Source organism: Larus michahellis, chromosome 7, assembly GCF_964199755.1.
Source record: "Larus michahellis chromosome 7, bLarMic1.1, whole genome shotgun sequence".
Lineage (NCBI taxonomy): Eukaryota > Metazoa > Chordata > Aves > Charadriiformes > Laridae > Larus > Larus michahellis.
In genome coordinates, this window is record NC_133902.1 from 39292299 (window position 1) to 39308125 (window position 15827).

At 35.7% G+C, this 15827-nt stretch overlaps 1 protein-coding gene and 1 long non-coding RNA gene across 4 annotated transcripts in view; one reads left to right on the forward strand and one right to left on the reverse strand.

Moving 5' to 3' along the window:
* Positions 1 to 2781, forward strand: part of LOC141746152 (uncharacterized) — a 136046-nt gene extending 133265 nt beyond the window's left edge. For both annotated transcript variants that reach the window (XR_012588246.1, XR_012588245.1), the window contains exon 3: positions 2686 to 2781. This is a non-coding gene — a long non-coding RNA (uncharacterized LOC141746152). The remainder of the gene's footprint in view (positions 1 to 2685) is intronic.
* Positions 1 to 15827, reverse strand: part of B3GALT1 (beta-1,3-galactosyltransferase 1) — a 216873-nt gene that overhangs the window by 113764 nt on the left and 87282 nt on the right. For both annotated transcript variants that reach the window (XM_074594038.1, XM_074594037.1), the window contains exon 2: positions 9199 to 9338. The gene's annotated coding sequence lies outside the window, so the exon portion shown is untranslated. The remainder of the gene's footprint in view (positions 1 to 9198; positions 9339 to 15827) is intronic.

Here is a 15827-nt window from a genome sequence, read left to right on the forward strand (position 1 = left end):
GAAATTGTGGCTGAATCACTTCCTCCACAAAGGAATATGCTGCCCCTTGCTGATTGCAGAGCAAAAATTTTACAGTATACCTTCATCTCCTAAGGAGGAACATTGTAATGAAGTTTATTCATGTTGCTCTTTTTTGGACTGGGCACTTAGTAAGTTTAATCAGAGCCCTGGGGTGTGTGTGCAGCATAGGAAATTTCCCTTTGTTTATCACTCAAAATTGACTGAGTTAAGAAACATGCTTGTATAACCTCAAGCAAATAGAATATAAGCTTTCTCCCATTAGAGAAACTTACTTCAAAGTTTACATTTCTGTTCTTGGAGCTCTTTCATGCTATGTGTTTTTTGAGGGTCACCATTCAGAAGTGACTGAATTGATTAAGAAGCCTATAAATAGTTCACACGCTCCTAATAGTAATGCTGTGCTGAAGAAAATGAGGATACAGCTATTTTTTATGATCTTAACGTATATTTAACTGACCTTGAGATCTTTGGCTGGAGAGTCTTAGCAATATCTAGTCTTCTCAGGTGACGAGTAACCACTGCTTTTTTTGACTTCAAGTAACATAACCCTGCATACGTATAGAAAAAAATGTCTATTCTTGACTTTATGGTTTATTGCTCAATTTTCCTGTATGTAGCTGAGCTGAATTAAAAACAGAGTGCAAGTGAAAAGGTCTCTCTTCCAGGGAAGGCTGAATATCCTTGTGGCTTCAAGACATTGAGCAGCATAATGTGTTTTAGCATTGCTATTAAAAAATTATTAAGAATGTCGCAGAAGGAATGAGAAGTATGGGTTTTGGGGAAAGGAACAAAAGTTCAATGTTTAAGCATTCAGAAAATTAAGAAGAAAAATCTTCATTTTTCTCTTGCAAAATAAACTCTTCACTCATAAAATAAGTAACCTTCAACCGATAAATTCAGTGCTGGATACGGGACATACACAGTGTGAGTCTTTTTGTTTGTATTATCAAACGTGAGAGTTACTGAGGAGTGAAAATTATTGTCTGAATAAGAAATTAGAATTGGATCTAGAGGCATTGCAATGCCCTAACTTGTGTTCTACAATAGAAAGATTAAAGGTTTATTAGATTAGGTAGATCAAAGAATTGAGCCGAATTGCATTTTTTAACTCTGTTGTCCTTTTGTATCAGATTCCTGACATACAGAGATCGTACTTTGTTCTCTTTATCATGATGTTTTACATCATAATTGTGAATTTATTCAATGGCTTTTTTGTTGGTGTTGCTTTATTTTTCAAATTAACATTGGGAATTGAAAAGAAATTATTAGAAAAACAGTTGTTCTAAAAAAACACCTAACCTACACTTGGCCAAAATTTACCTTGGGAATTGCAAAGCTAGTTATTTTTTGTATTTAGTCCCATCTTACTCTGCACCTGGCCTCACTGTGGTCTATGCAGCACCTGCCATAGTTGAACAAATACTAATTAGGGCTGTTAGGTGCTAATATATAACAAATAACTAATAGTAGTATCATGAAACTGTAAGAAAAAATAGTTCTGAAGAGATGGCTTGAAGGCCGGGATTAAAATAAATCAAAAATGTTGACATACTTCTGTATAATCATCCAAACTTCCTGCATAGTGATTTTTCCAATGAAAAGAACAAATACACCTTTTGAGGTTGCCCTATAACCAGCAGTAATTTTCTGCTTTTGCAAACTTGCACAAACTAATCGAGTAGTAATAAGAAAGGTCTTGCTTCTGTTCTCATTGACTTCAATCAGAGATTCGCATTGTCTTGGAAATGATCATTAATTGATGGAGAATTATTATATTAAATAGAACGTGTAATGGGCTGCAGTTTTAACTTGGAATTTCGTTAAAATTATCACAGTCATTTTATTGTTGACTTTTTCCTTAACCTAGTTTGCTAAAATAATTCAGTGTTTCATGGGACAGATTCTTATCTTACCTTGTTTTACACTAGGATAACTTTGTTGTCTGTAGGAATATTACAAGATTCAATTACCAGAATTTTCTTCATTTGGGAGATTCATTAGATAATGTTTGTAAGTAAGATTAAATTAGAAAAATAATCAAAATTAACAGTAAATTTTAAGACCATATTGGAATAAAAGACAAAGGAGAAACATCTATTTAGAGTATTCTCATAGAAATTGTATTCTCTGCATCAAAAAATCAAAGTCAAGGAGAGTCTTAGGCAAAAGTACTTATGCAAGTGGAATCAGTATGTGCCTTGCTAATTAAGAAGTTAACTTCATAAAGCTCTTTCTCCATACTGTTCCGTTTTCCACATTGTTGAACTTTATTAAATGATCTATGACTCAGATCCTGACAATACAGATGTCAACATTAGAAATGCACTGAATTCCTGAGGGCCAGAATTTTTATTAGTATACTTATATTTTCAAGATTTATCTTGTGAGCATGTTAAACTTCAGAGCCTGCTGGTTTCTCAGTTAAGAAACTTAAAAATTTTCTCTATGAAGTTTAATGTTGTCACAGAAAAGAATAGTCTCTCATATCAAACTCTATGTGCTGTTTTGTCCTGATTCAGATGATGTTTTCAATCAACTTTATCTTACTTTATCTAACACAACTCTTTCTCTGTCCCCTGTGTGGTCCTCTGTGCTAGTCCTTGATTCCTTTTCCCTTTCTGTTGTTTTTTGTTTGGTTGTTTATTGTTTTCCTTCTGACTGCAGGAAGTTATTTACAGAAGAAAAGGCCAAAGGTGAGGCTGCTTCTCAGTGACTCTCCAAAATTAGTACCTTTCCCTTTATTGAAGATTTCCTCTCCTCTCTTCCTACCACTCTGGAAATGATCAGATGAGACAGTTACTGCCTTCCATCTACAGCCCAGTCAACTGCAGAACTGGTGGCTGTGCCACATGCCATACCAGCTGGTGCTTGATACTGAGGAACTTTTTTGCATCCCTTAACCGTTGCATCTTGCCTATCAAATACTGGGACAAAACCTACATAACTGACATTCAAAATCATCTTTACTGATCAAGACCAAAACACTCTATACTTTTAAAGAAATGGTAACTTGCAACTGACTATTTTTAATATGATGACTATAAAATTGTAATTCTCCAGATAAACATACATGTAATGAGAGTGATTACCATACAACAATAAACCATCAGTGCTATTATAAAACCATAAACTGTTATTCAATATACTATAAAACTCAAAATCTAATTGAAAGTGCTAGTTTAGCATAATTCCCAGAAGCCATCATTTTTAATATTGTGGAATGAATGGGGGGGTTTTTTTGAGCTATTAATTGTTACTGACAAGCAATAACCACTGGAATGAAACTCCAATTATCAGCAGCCATTAATCACATTTACTGTCATCTGTGATGTCAAAAAAATTCAATAATATTCTAAACAGCAAAAAGGAATTGATACCTTTTACGTTTTAACTCACTTCATAGAAATCAGATGGTCCTTTGATGGGGTAAGCAAAGAATTACAAAAGGCGATTTTTATTCTAAGCACAATGTTCAGTCTTGTATTTTCTAGTTTAAAAAAAAGCTCTCCCACTTCATTCCATTTTGATGGAGACTTAGATACCTTGCAAGTTTCTTTCTATACAGTTATGGACAATTTATAACATAATTTATTGCTAGCATTATGTTATTGGAGTCATATGGCTTTAAAAATAAGAAATTATAGAGATCATCTGAGCACGTAGTTCACTAGTCTGTTCCAGGAAAGCACTTAATGTTACTTTTAGGATGAAGGCTTGAGCGGGAGATGAAGTGTTGTTGGAGATGAGGGTGTAAATAAGGGTGGCAGCGCCTTCATTGTGGTACCTGAGCATTCAAACAAAATGAACTCACTCGGAACACATCGTTCTATACTTTAAATCTTGTTCATTCTTCAGATTCTGTTGTTTACTTAAAATAATTGTTTTCTTTTGGGGGGGACCTACACAGTATATCAAAAACATACACGTACATCTTTGGGAACAGAATGATAGGAAACCGTTCCATACTGCACGAGTGACCAGATTGGCCAAACGTGCAATGTGGGCATCGCAGTTAAAAAGCCATGCTTGCAAAATAGATTCTGCTTACTATACACCTGAAAAATCCTGATATTACAAATAACATTGTTGGACAATTAAGGGCATATTGTGGTCCTTACTCTCAAATGATATTGAAGTTTCTCCTGGACTACAGCAAACACAGATCATGCTGGGTGATCAGGATGTGAGACTTTGCCAGTCATTTACATTGAGAGTCTGTCAGCTTTTGATGGCGTAAAAAGACATAGATTTAGAATACTGTGGAAACACCAGTCTATAATCTGCTGTGAATAACTTCATTTAGAAAAAGCAGTGAAATCCTAAGTATTTTGTTTGCTATACTGTGTTGTTCACTTGTGGTTTCATCCACTCTTCATAATCCATCAAAGATACAAGTCCTCTAACATGAATCAGCAGAGCAGGAATAACATCTGTTCATAATATACTGCAAATATCCAGCAGAGTATCTTTTTGGAAGAAGCATATGAGAATTGACAGTTGAATACATATCAAAAGGAGCCCTAAAATAGATACAGACGTTGTATTTAGCTAGGTCTTAGGCACCTCCAAAGCATGGGGCAGTTGCTTCTTTTTCAAGTTTTCAAGTAGAAGTGTGTTTGTAAAATTGAGTGTATCAGTGCCTCTGGAATTGAAAGTTGGAGGTTGAAGATACCAACAATTTTATTATTCCAGTTTATATACCAGTGTTCCCGATTTTGCATACTGCATTTTCACTAAAAACGGGGTGTGTAGCTGTCAGTATGGTTTTATAATGCACAATGTACTACTTAAATAGCTCCTGTCTTTAAGATTCTGTCCTCTCTGAAATTCTCTTAAGATATTGTCATCATTCACCCCTTGGTTACTTAAAAACTGTGGTTAGATAAAAATACTTATGATTTTCCTGTTAAATATAATTGAACGTTCTTCCTCTGAAGCATACCAAATTTTTGGCCTATCTGCATTTTCTTAAACTAAATTAAGACTTTAAAAGTGTACACATCTAATATAATCAGTATTATACTATAATACAGTCATGACCAATTAATTAAAAAAAATTAACCACCTAAATGAATTGAACTCACAGAAAAAACTTTGTCTGTCCTGAGAAAACTTTGGAACATGATTCTTTCCTTGAGTTAACTCCTAAACTCTTCCATTTATTATTTTCTTCCTGTTTTCCTGAGTTTCTCAATGTGAAACTTGAATATTTTGTAAATTTATTAAAAACTAATAGTAGTAATAATTACCATGTTATGGTAAGATTTTGTTGAAGAATTCATACTGATATTCCATTTCTGATATTTAATTAAACATTTTTTTCTTTTCAGAAGAAATTACTGAGTATGTTTTTAAAAGTTACTTTTCCATTACCAATTTAAAACTGCTGCACTGAAAATTTATCATGAAATAATGCATTCATTTATGCTTGTTGTCAAGGTAACAGAGTTTATCAGAATAACAGAAATCAAAGTATTTAAAATGTAGTTGTAAATTCTCAATTTATTAGGGTAAGGTAAACACTAATTCTGTCAAACATGAGTTATCATTCATCAGTATGGAACTGAATACATTCTTAGAAGGAAAAAAGATACAAATATTACTCTTTCTTGTAATAATACATAGTTTTCCTTTAAAGAAGATAGTAATAGACAAATGTTTGCTAATTCAGCAAGTATGTTTACAAGATGGAGTCTTTAAACTTGAGCTGTCAGTTAACACATATTCAAGATTCCTGCTAACGTGAAAGGGAAAACCATCCTTGAGTACAATAGCAAGAACTGGCTTTTTCCCTCCCTTCCTTCCTCCTTTTCTTCCTTCTTTCCTTCCCTCCCTCCTTTCCTCTTCTTGTCTTTCATTGAATAATAAACCTCATTTAGTGACATCAGTCATTTTTGCATCAGCCTTTTTTATAGCTGGAACAGAAGATTATGTGGGGAATAACCATAAGTGGCATTCAGACTGAAATGTGTGAAAACTTCATCGATTTTGATAATGCAGCGGAAAATGTGTCACGAGTTGGTGTTAACATTAGCTGAGAAATGGAAATGGATGCAGTAATTTGCACAGCAATTGCAGTTCAGCCTCTCCTGCCATCACTGGGCTGCAAGTATTTACAAATGTGAACGAGTGCAGTGTCAAACCTTGAGATTGGTAAACTGTCCCCAGTGGGTTTTGGTAGTGAGGGCAAGGAGGGCAAAGCTTACAAGGACTATAGAGCCATGATCCTCTATTCATTTTACTGTGAGGTTCTGTTATCTTTAAATGACATTGAGTCACTCGAATGACTTACAAAAAAAATAAATAAATGTTATCTTCATAATAGCCAGTAAAAACTAATGGGAAAGCAAAATGCATAACCCATAATAGGAAATATTGAAAGTTTACTAGAATTTCTCTGATTTAGTCCTGCTAAAGATCTGGCTAAAGGGAACGATCTTCTACTTTTTGGCTGCTCAAACTGAACACTTGAATAGATGATAGCTTTGAAGATGTCATCTGAAGTATTGCACAATTAGCATGAATAATTTTAAAATATTCTGTTCCTGTAAGAGATCTTGAAATGCCTCATCTAATGGATTATGGTGTTTAGAGCCAAACTATTTAAAAAACCAGCAAGCCTGTACACTTCCATTATTTGGTATCACAAAATTTGTCATTTAAACTGTAAGTGGTGACTGAATAATAGCTCCCAAAGAATGATCTAACCTTGGTTGGATTTTGCTTCAGAGTCAGACTACACCTCCAAAGATGGCACTGCAGGGTGGGAGGGGTGAAGCTCGATTTACTGCCATGGGAAGAATTGAATTTGCAGGCAAATACTGCCACATTGAAAAACAGTCTTTTTTCATTGCACCTACTTTCCTCAAATCTTGGCTAAATTTTTGCAACTTTAATAATAACCTGCTTATGGATTCTGATATATTATAAAAGGAAAGTCTTTTTAAATTTGGAGGTGCTGTTTGTTTTGGGATTTCTTAGGCCCTGTGAAGAGCTCACTTATCCTGGTATCAAACTGACACAATTAATTTAGGATTGTTTTACTTTGTTTTCAGCAAATACTCCCCTCCACTCTATGGTTCTAATCAGTCATTTGATGATTTTATTATAGCTGTGCTTATGGACTCTCATTTTTAGAGATTACTGATTTAATGTTTTCTCCAGCCTATCCATGTAGAACTGTATTTTTGATGTAAAACCATATTATGGTAATGTGCGTAGCACGGCACATACCATTTGCTGACTTTTGCATCAGCCTGCTTCGAGGTTGTCTGTAGGCTTTTACATATGGTGGCTGGCAATTTCTTCCTGTTTAAATATTCCTGATAGTAGTTTATTACTTTTCAGTAGCTGGAGAGTAGTGTAGCACACATTAGACTCTCATATTTAGTTCCATCTCCATTTCAGTTACAGACCTTATTGCTATAATTAAGAACTATACAATTTGTGCTTATTATTCTATACACCTTGAGTGTGTTCTGTTCTCCTTTCACTTTTAGCACACTCCCCAAGGTAATACAAAATAATTACATGCCATATGGCAAATGGAATCAGCTGTAACACCACAGAGCATCTTTTATCATGTAGCTTTTACAATATGACATTCCCAAGTTTGTAACTGATGAATATTGCATGTCCTAGAGTAACTCTAGCTGTATTATGCTGCTTCTCCCATTAGAGGCATCCTTGCTGATACTCTGAGCCTTTTTTTTAACATAAGCGCAGGAGCTGTCATTTTGCAGGAATCAACAACGTGCGAAGGAATAGGCAGAAGGTCTCAATGTGTGGTAATCTTACCAAACTGCAAGAAGTTAGCAAGAACACAATATTGCTTTATCATGAATTGTGAGACACAAAATTGATACGATGTAAAACTAATAATGAGTTTTATGTGGTTAGGAGGCTTGACTGAGGATTTTTGTTTGGTTGGTTTTAATGTCTGTAGAGGTCCTGGGAATTCATAAAATGTTTTATTTCAATAGTGAATTTCCATAGGTTTGGAGTCAGTCATCTGAAACATGCTGTCTGGAAGCATTAGATGCCGTTCTGTGAAAGTTAAACGTAAGCATAACATTTTGTAGAAGGGTTAATGCACTTCTACAAGGCCAAACTCTAAAGGGAATTCTATTTTGCGGCTATGCTAAATGGATGCGATAAGATGATGACGTTACTCAGGAATGTGAAACCTTCTAAGTAACCATTTCTTAATAGTTGACATGTGTTGGTATACCAGCGTCTGAGGTTAGCTTTAGTTTTGTGAGTAGAAGGGAGAGGTAAGGATTAAGCAGATAGATAGGGAAATGTTGGACACGTAATGTTTAGTTATGAGTATTTCTTTCCATCTTATGCTTGTGGCAAAAATGTAATTTCAATCTATTCTAAAAGTAAGTATATCAAAGAAATGAAGAGCATGTTTCTGTCATGAACAATTGCATCATGTAACATGCAGTTACAGCTTGTTTTAGGCTGTAGAGAATGTACAGTCTCCACCATGTTTACTGCTCCCACTGCGTCTCTACAAGTGGCACAGCCAGGGGAGCAGAGGAGCAAAGGAGGAATTGTTGCTGACTGTTCCTCTGGCTTTGCTCTTTGGTAAATATATTTTTACTCCTCTCTAGTCAGGCTTAGGAAATAGAAGTGTGCTCAAGCTCTAAATCAACTTTCCACCTGTCAACTGTATAAGAAGGGGGAGGTAGGTCATAATACATGTTGCTTTTCCACAGTGCGCATGTTATGCCCCAAGAGATCAGTAGTAGGACAGGATAATGTAAGGTTTGACAACTTCAAACCGATTTGTTGAGAAAGAACAGTAACACACATACTACAACTCTCTTTTACTCCTTTGTAAAAATATCACTTGTCGGTTTTCTGTAGGAAATAGTACAATGTTTCATTTAAACAAAATAAAATGAAATACAGAAAATGGATTTTATTGAAAGAAATGTGAAATACCAGTATAGTAAATATTTGTACTGACGTAATGGCAATTTTGCTCAAAAAGGAAATTCATTGTGTGAGTGGGTGTAAGTAGAGTATATGTGTGTGTGCGTACAGATGTCCATAGACACATATAGCAGTAATTCTTGGAAATACTAGGAAGGAAAAGATAAGCATAAACTATTTGATACAATTCTTTGTACAATATACACTTAATATAGAATCACCTGAATTCCTTACCTGAATTTTTAGAAACTGCTCTGTCTTTTTGTCCTTAATTTTTCTTTCTTGCATATCTGCATCATATCTACTGCCGTTCTCCACTGTTTGCTTGCCTCTTCGTCACATATGAAATCAGTGAAGACTGTATATTGATAAACCTGCATTGACAAATATCCGTGAATTACATATGGGTAAATGAAAGACTTTTTTTAATTACTCTTCTTTTTGTCTTCCACGAAAACAGAGATAGAGCAAAGAGAAACCTGGGGTCAAGCTCTGATATAAGAAGTTTGTGAATGTGAATACTGCCTTATTTTTATATTGCTGACCAAGTAAATCCATGTACGAAATCTATTTATATTATTACTCTTTTCAGAAAAAAATGTGGCAACACAAACATAGAGAAATAATCGAAGTGTCTTACAACACAAACCACGTGGGCTTATGAGAAACAGGAACTACTAATGTTTGGCAAGTTGTCCTTTGGAAGCCCAAGCAACACCTTCAGAGTGACCAGTCATATTTAGAAGTGCCACAGACTAGTTTAGCTGCAGCGTTTATCTGTTTTCTTTTAGGCCCGATCTTGGTGTTTACAACAAGGTGCCTAAGACGCTTGTGCAGGGTTCAGTGATTTTCACAGAATTCTGGTGAGGCTTGCAAGAATTATCCTTATATTGTAAATGGCAATTTTCTAAATCGCAATTTACAGGAGGTTTGTCTGATTCCTTTTCTGTTTTATCACTCTTTGGTGTTTTTTTTTTTGCCGGAACTTATTTCTCAGCTTTTTCCCAATTCCTAACAATCCCTCCTCCATCTCTTGTGCCTCGTTTCCCTGCCTTTGCTTTTGAACAATCATGCCTTTAGGCAAGAGTTTGTAAATTAAAATTGTATTGTCCTGTTTTATGAACTTAGCTATTCCCAACATTCGCATTTCTAATCCTCTGACTTCCTTAATTAAGATAGTTATAAACACCCGTATGGGGAATTTGATCATGATTATTTGAAATGACATATTTTTATCATACAAGCAGGTATGAAAAATAATTAAAATTTGAGAACATATAATGGTGCCAAGGAATTTTAATTGAATTAAACTGTAGACTCATGGGACATATTTTCTAAAATTAAAAGCGTATCTATAAAATAATTTCTACATTTACAGGGAACTTATTTTTTTGAGAAGGAAAATAGATGAATTTGTTGTCCCTTTTCCAGTAGTATTTATGTCAGAATGAAGACAAAAGGCATAGAAATACTTAAAATGGCTTCCTTTAAATGATGAAAGTGGTTCTACCCTTTAATGCATGGAGTCCTTGAGTGCTCCATCTCAAGGACTGCACAAGCCCCCGCATAAGCCTGCCTGCCTCTCAGCCTGGACTGGCACTCTTCCGTGACTCAGAGACACGCAAATATAGTACGGTGAACAGAGCCCTGAATCAAAGATGAACTTAGCCTAAAAAGAGCAGAATTTGGCTCCATGTTTCCCCTTGTCTCACTGCCAGAAAGCTTTACATATAATAAACACAGTTATCAAAATTCACTTATGACAAGTAACAGTTAACTTGTGCATCATTTATCGCAGAGTTCTGCAATTAGTCACATCTTCATATACTTTAACAGGTAATATGTGTTTCCTTAGAGAATGCCACATTTTATTAAGGTTTCCAGCTTTTCACAGGGAGGATATTAAATGAAAAGCATTCTTATTTGCCTGGAAATTCATACCATACACCAAATAGCAAGCTTTCTGTGATTAGTTAGCAGGAACCATCTGTCGTGTCCCCACCCCCACAGTGCTGAGGAAGGCAGAGACTGAAGGTGAGAAGTATATTTACTTTTGACAACAAAACCAGCTGTTGCCATTACTTCTAGCTGTAAGGCAAACATGCTGGAAAAGGTGACTATCTATTGTGATGCTAGTGCACTGGGACCAACTATGACTGTTGATGACAGCAAACCTCTTAAAATCCAGAGGAAAATTCCTTTATGGCTTATGTCAGGAGGGCTTGTTACAAACACAGCTCCAGCTGGGAGCTGGAACCAAGAAGCAGAAACTTCAGGCTAGAAAAGTATCAGGATGAGTTCAAGTAAGAATCTCCCCCTTCTTCCGCCTTCCTTTTGCTAGAAAATTATATTGGAAAAGAGAACTATTTTTCTCTAATGATAACACAAGATTCTGAAATGAAGCACAGCAGGTCGAAACATCCGGCACAGATTTAAGAAAGATATTGCATATTCATATGCTGAAATGTTTTCTAGTGCTGACAGATAACTATTCCAAGTGGAAAGGTACGTGCTCTGCTGTTGTTCGTTCTCTGCCAATTTCCCTTCTTAAAACTCTGGCACCAGATTTTGGGGTCTGTGTGCTCTAATCACTGTTATTCTTACCATCATCCGTCAGACTAAGAAAGGTATTTACAGAGCTAAATCATTTTGCCTTTCAGTAGGATTGCAGCAAATAGGTAGATTTTCAAAATTTTTGAGAAAGGGAAAAGGGGTATTTCTTCACTAAAACCACTTTATTCCCTTGTTACTTTGTTTCATATTGTACAAGGAGAACACTGTGCTATGGTGTGAATGTACCCAGAGCATATTTCAGGAGCAAAATATAAACATTGGCAGCAAAGGGCACTTTATGCAAATACGTTTCCTGAGTGATGGCTCTTCCTCCCTGATGATTCTGGCAAGACATAATAATTTGTGAAAATAAGTGGAGTGCCCTGCCCTTCAGCTCTTTTTTCTAGAACACGTACATCCCCTTGCAAATAAGATTATGACAAAATAAAAGGTTCACTGGGGTGGGAGCTTCTTTTAAAATATGTTCAATATATCACTGTAGAAAATAGCAGAGATAAAGCAGAGCTATAAAAGACACACTTTTAGGAAGAGAAAACAGACCATCATGCCTAACTCTATATTGCGCTCATTTTCCTTTTACAGCCCACCTGTCAGTCCTGTTATCCTTGTCTAGAAAAGAATTTACAGTAAGTCTCTGCTTCAATCAGTTTCCATGGTAACTTGGTTCTGTTTTAAAACCTTTACATAAAAATGGCTTGGTTAAAATGATAATGAGCTGCAAAGCTTGCCCATACCTGAACTACACCTTTCCTATTGCTCAGAAATAATCAGATAGGGGTGTCACTCCATCTGCCGTAGTTCCTTTAGCTTCTACAACACTGTCTCACTAACCAAGTCAGAGCAGTTTCTTTGCCATCTGGAAATCTCAGTTTTCAGAGCTACACAGAGTTCAGGGTACTGACTAGTGTTTACACATTATGTGCTGTGAAGTAGAGTAAAGCATGGTAGGGTCTGGAGTCTTGAGTTCACTGGGGAAGGATCCCTCTGTGTGTACAGTACCTACAGTGGGGCTGAAAGCTCCAAGGACCATAGCATCTTTTAAGAAATGAACCAGAAGAGGTACGCTGTCTCCCTTCTAGAAAATGCTTTTCACAAAGGCAGGAAAAAAATTTCCCTTCAGGCCAGATCAAGGGGAAATAAAAGTTCAGAAAAAACAAATGAAACTTTTAATCGATTCTAAGAATCTTGTGATACTGTCCCATCATTGTGGATATGTATGTTTTATCCAGCCTTTAGATATTCTTTATGCTAGTTTCAAGTTCATCTCTTGCACTCATGATTTCTGATTCTCTAGCCCAGTTTGACTTTGACTGTGACAGTCTTTTTCATAATTCTGATTACTTCTTTATACTGTCTCAAATCTCATCTAGGAAAATATCAATATTCTTTTTTATGTAACTTAAATACTTCAGTGATAACACAAGTTTCAGTTACAGGGAAATCTTAAAAGAACTTCTAATGTGGATCTCTTAAGCAATTACTCTGAAAACCTGCTGCATTTCATAGAAGATGACACCTTCCCTGTGATATCAAAAACTTAACATTCTGTATTAGATCTGCTCTTCTAAGTTGTATCGGGTAGCTTAATATTTGTATAGGAATTTTTTTGTTCTATAGCAGGCACTGATAGCATTTATGAAAAATAATTTTACACTGCTGTATCTTCCAGGCAGGCATTCCAAAAGCTGCTGAATATAGGTAGACACCAGTTAATTTACAAGTGAGTTTGTCCAAAGAAAGTCTTGGTAAAGGTGTCAGGTTTTGGCATGGGACAAAGCAATATTATTTTCCCATGAGAAGCGGTTGCCCAGCTGGTCCCTATAAAGCATCTTACATAACAGAAACAAGTCCATGTTTGCATTGTGTTCCCAAAAACAACTTGAAAAAAACCAAGCTTTCAAATGCATTTTTTCCACCTCTTATTTTTAACTATCAGTCTCATTTACCCATTGTGTCCTAACGCTGTTCTATAGACATTAATTTCTGAAGGCAGGGCTTTGTCAAATCAAGGTATCATAAATCTACTGAATTCCTTTCGTCAGTCATGGCACTAACATCTTCACAGCGCTCCTGCACGTCAGTAAAGTATGACCTTCTCTGACTGATCTGTGCAGACTATGTTTAATTGAACTCTGCTTTTCCAGTGGGCATTTTAATTTTCACACAATGCTTTTTTCAATAGCTGATGTCCAACCAACTGGTCTCCAGTTTCCAGATGAAAGACTAAATAACACCTGATGCTTTGTTGATTGAAAAAAAAGTAGTTACTTATTTTTAATCCCTTTAACATCTTTTAACTCAATGGAACAATTAAGTAGGCTTACAGTTTCCATGGTTTTTTATTCCTTTCATAATCCTTTGTATAAAAAGGAGGACTGATTCTGTGCCTCTTTTCACCATTGTAGCATTATTGATTCCATCCTGATGCTAATCTGTGCTCCAGAAATGCTGTAGTTTGTTGTGAAAACTGATCATACTAGTTGGCTACTTGAGATGGGAAGTTTCTTGTTAGGCATGGTCTTTAATACAGCTCTTATTGTATTTCATTAATCTGCTAATTACTGTGTAGTGCAACAGGCTGTATTTTCTTTTGCCCTGAATATTGTTCATATGTATGGCAGATCAATTGTTAGCTGAAAAACTATCTCAAATGTGTCATTTGATGTTTCTGCCTCTTTTTAAGTAGAGTAAAAATTACTGTTAAATTAAAAGGGTCTTAGTTCTCAATTTTTAGCTCATTAGGCTGACTTATACTTTAAAAACAGTCCTTTCTGTATTCCTTTTTATTATGAAATGTCTTTTATCATCTTATATTAATTATTACCAAGTATTTGAGAAATATCAATATCTATTACTAATTTAGTTGCTTGCTGGTTTAATCTCCATGCCTTAAATAATTATGTGATTTTTTTTTTTCCTTTTATGACTACCCTCATGTGCTGCTCTATATGATTTTTTTTTATTTTGCATACAATTAATAAAATTTTATTTAGTGCCGATTTTACCCCCTCACTGTCTTTCCTGAAGATGTATATCATATTTTGAAAGCTAGTTATATTGTGATTAAAGTAGAACAAACCTGTTTGGATAAAATAATATAAGCTTAAATATTCGTGTATCCATGAACCTTCATGTTACAAATCTCAGATGCCTCTGCTGATGAAGGCCAAATGGGCTATGTATAAACAAGTATGTAAAAAGAGAATCAGTAGCTAGTAAGAAGTTAACTGTGCCTGCATTACCAGTTTGCTGCCATCTGTGGTATATGTTTTTGAGTTGGATGAAGTTTGCAACGGTAATCTAAACCTCAGACTCCCTCTTTCTTGGTCCCTTTGGTCCTGGTGTCTCCTACATGATGTATCCTCCAAACTTCCGTATTAAGTCCTAAACTTACTTTCAACATATCTTTCTCTCTGATTTTATTCTTTTTATGCAAAGTATCCCCTTTCCCTGGTTACATGCAAGAAATCACATTTTGAAGTGTGCTACATAGAAAGAGATCAGCGGAGGAATACCATCATGAAAGTCACAGGAGGGGAACCAAAGGTGCAAACAACAGTTTGGAGAGTGTGAAGGAAGGAAGGAGCAGTGCTTTGTTTCTTCTCTCTCCCTGCTTCTCCTGTGAGTAGCACAGCCAAGATAGGAGTTTGAAAACAAATTTATCAGGATCATTAAGTTGCTTGCTGACCAAATTAACAAGGTAGAAAGGCTCATAAAACTGGATCAGACACTTTCTCTTTGATATATATGGTTTGTTTGAGTCAGAACTACTGCATGTGAACAGTCTTTGCACTCTTTCACTTCTGCTGTTCTCTTGCCTCTAGCCCTCCTCCTGACAGAGGCACTGGCCTATTTGTCAGTAAAGCTTGTCACACTAAATGTTCCTGATCTTTATTGTGGTGAGTAGTAAATGAGAATTGTTTTATAGTAGTGCAGGATAGTAAAGACCAAATAAATGCAATGGGCAGAAGAGGCAAGAGCTCCAACCAAGCCTTCAGGCACACTTCAGAGACCACCAAACCCTGTTCTGTTCTGGAAGGCCAAAAGGTTGCCAGGAAGTTAATTTCAAACTAAGATCATACCCACTCAATTTAATTAAGAGGTTCTCGTCTCTAGATATTCTTTTGATCACAATTGACACGTGGGACTAATCTGATCAATAATTTCTTTTTAGCAGAAATGTTTTTAGAAACACACATGTCCAGGTCACACTGAAATTAAATTTAAAAGTTCCACCTTATTTGGAAGGTAACTGGTATCAGTGAAAATAATAAGCAGAAACATAATGT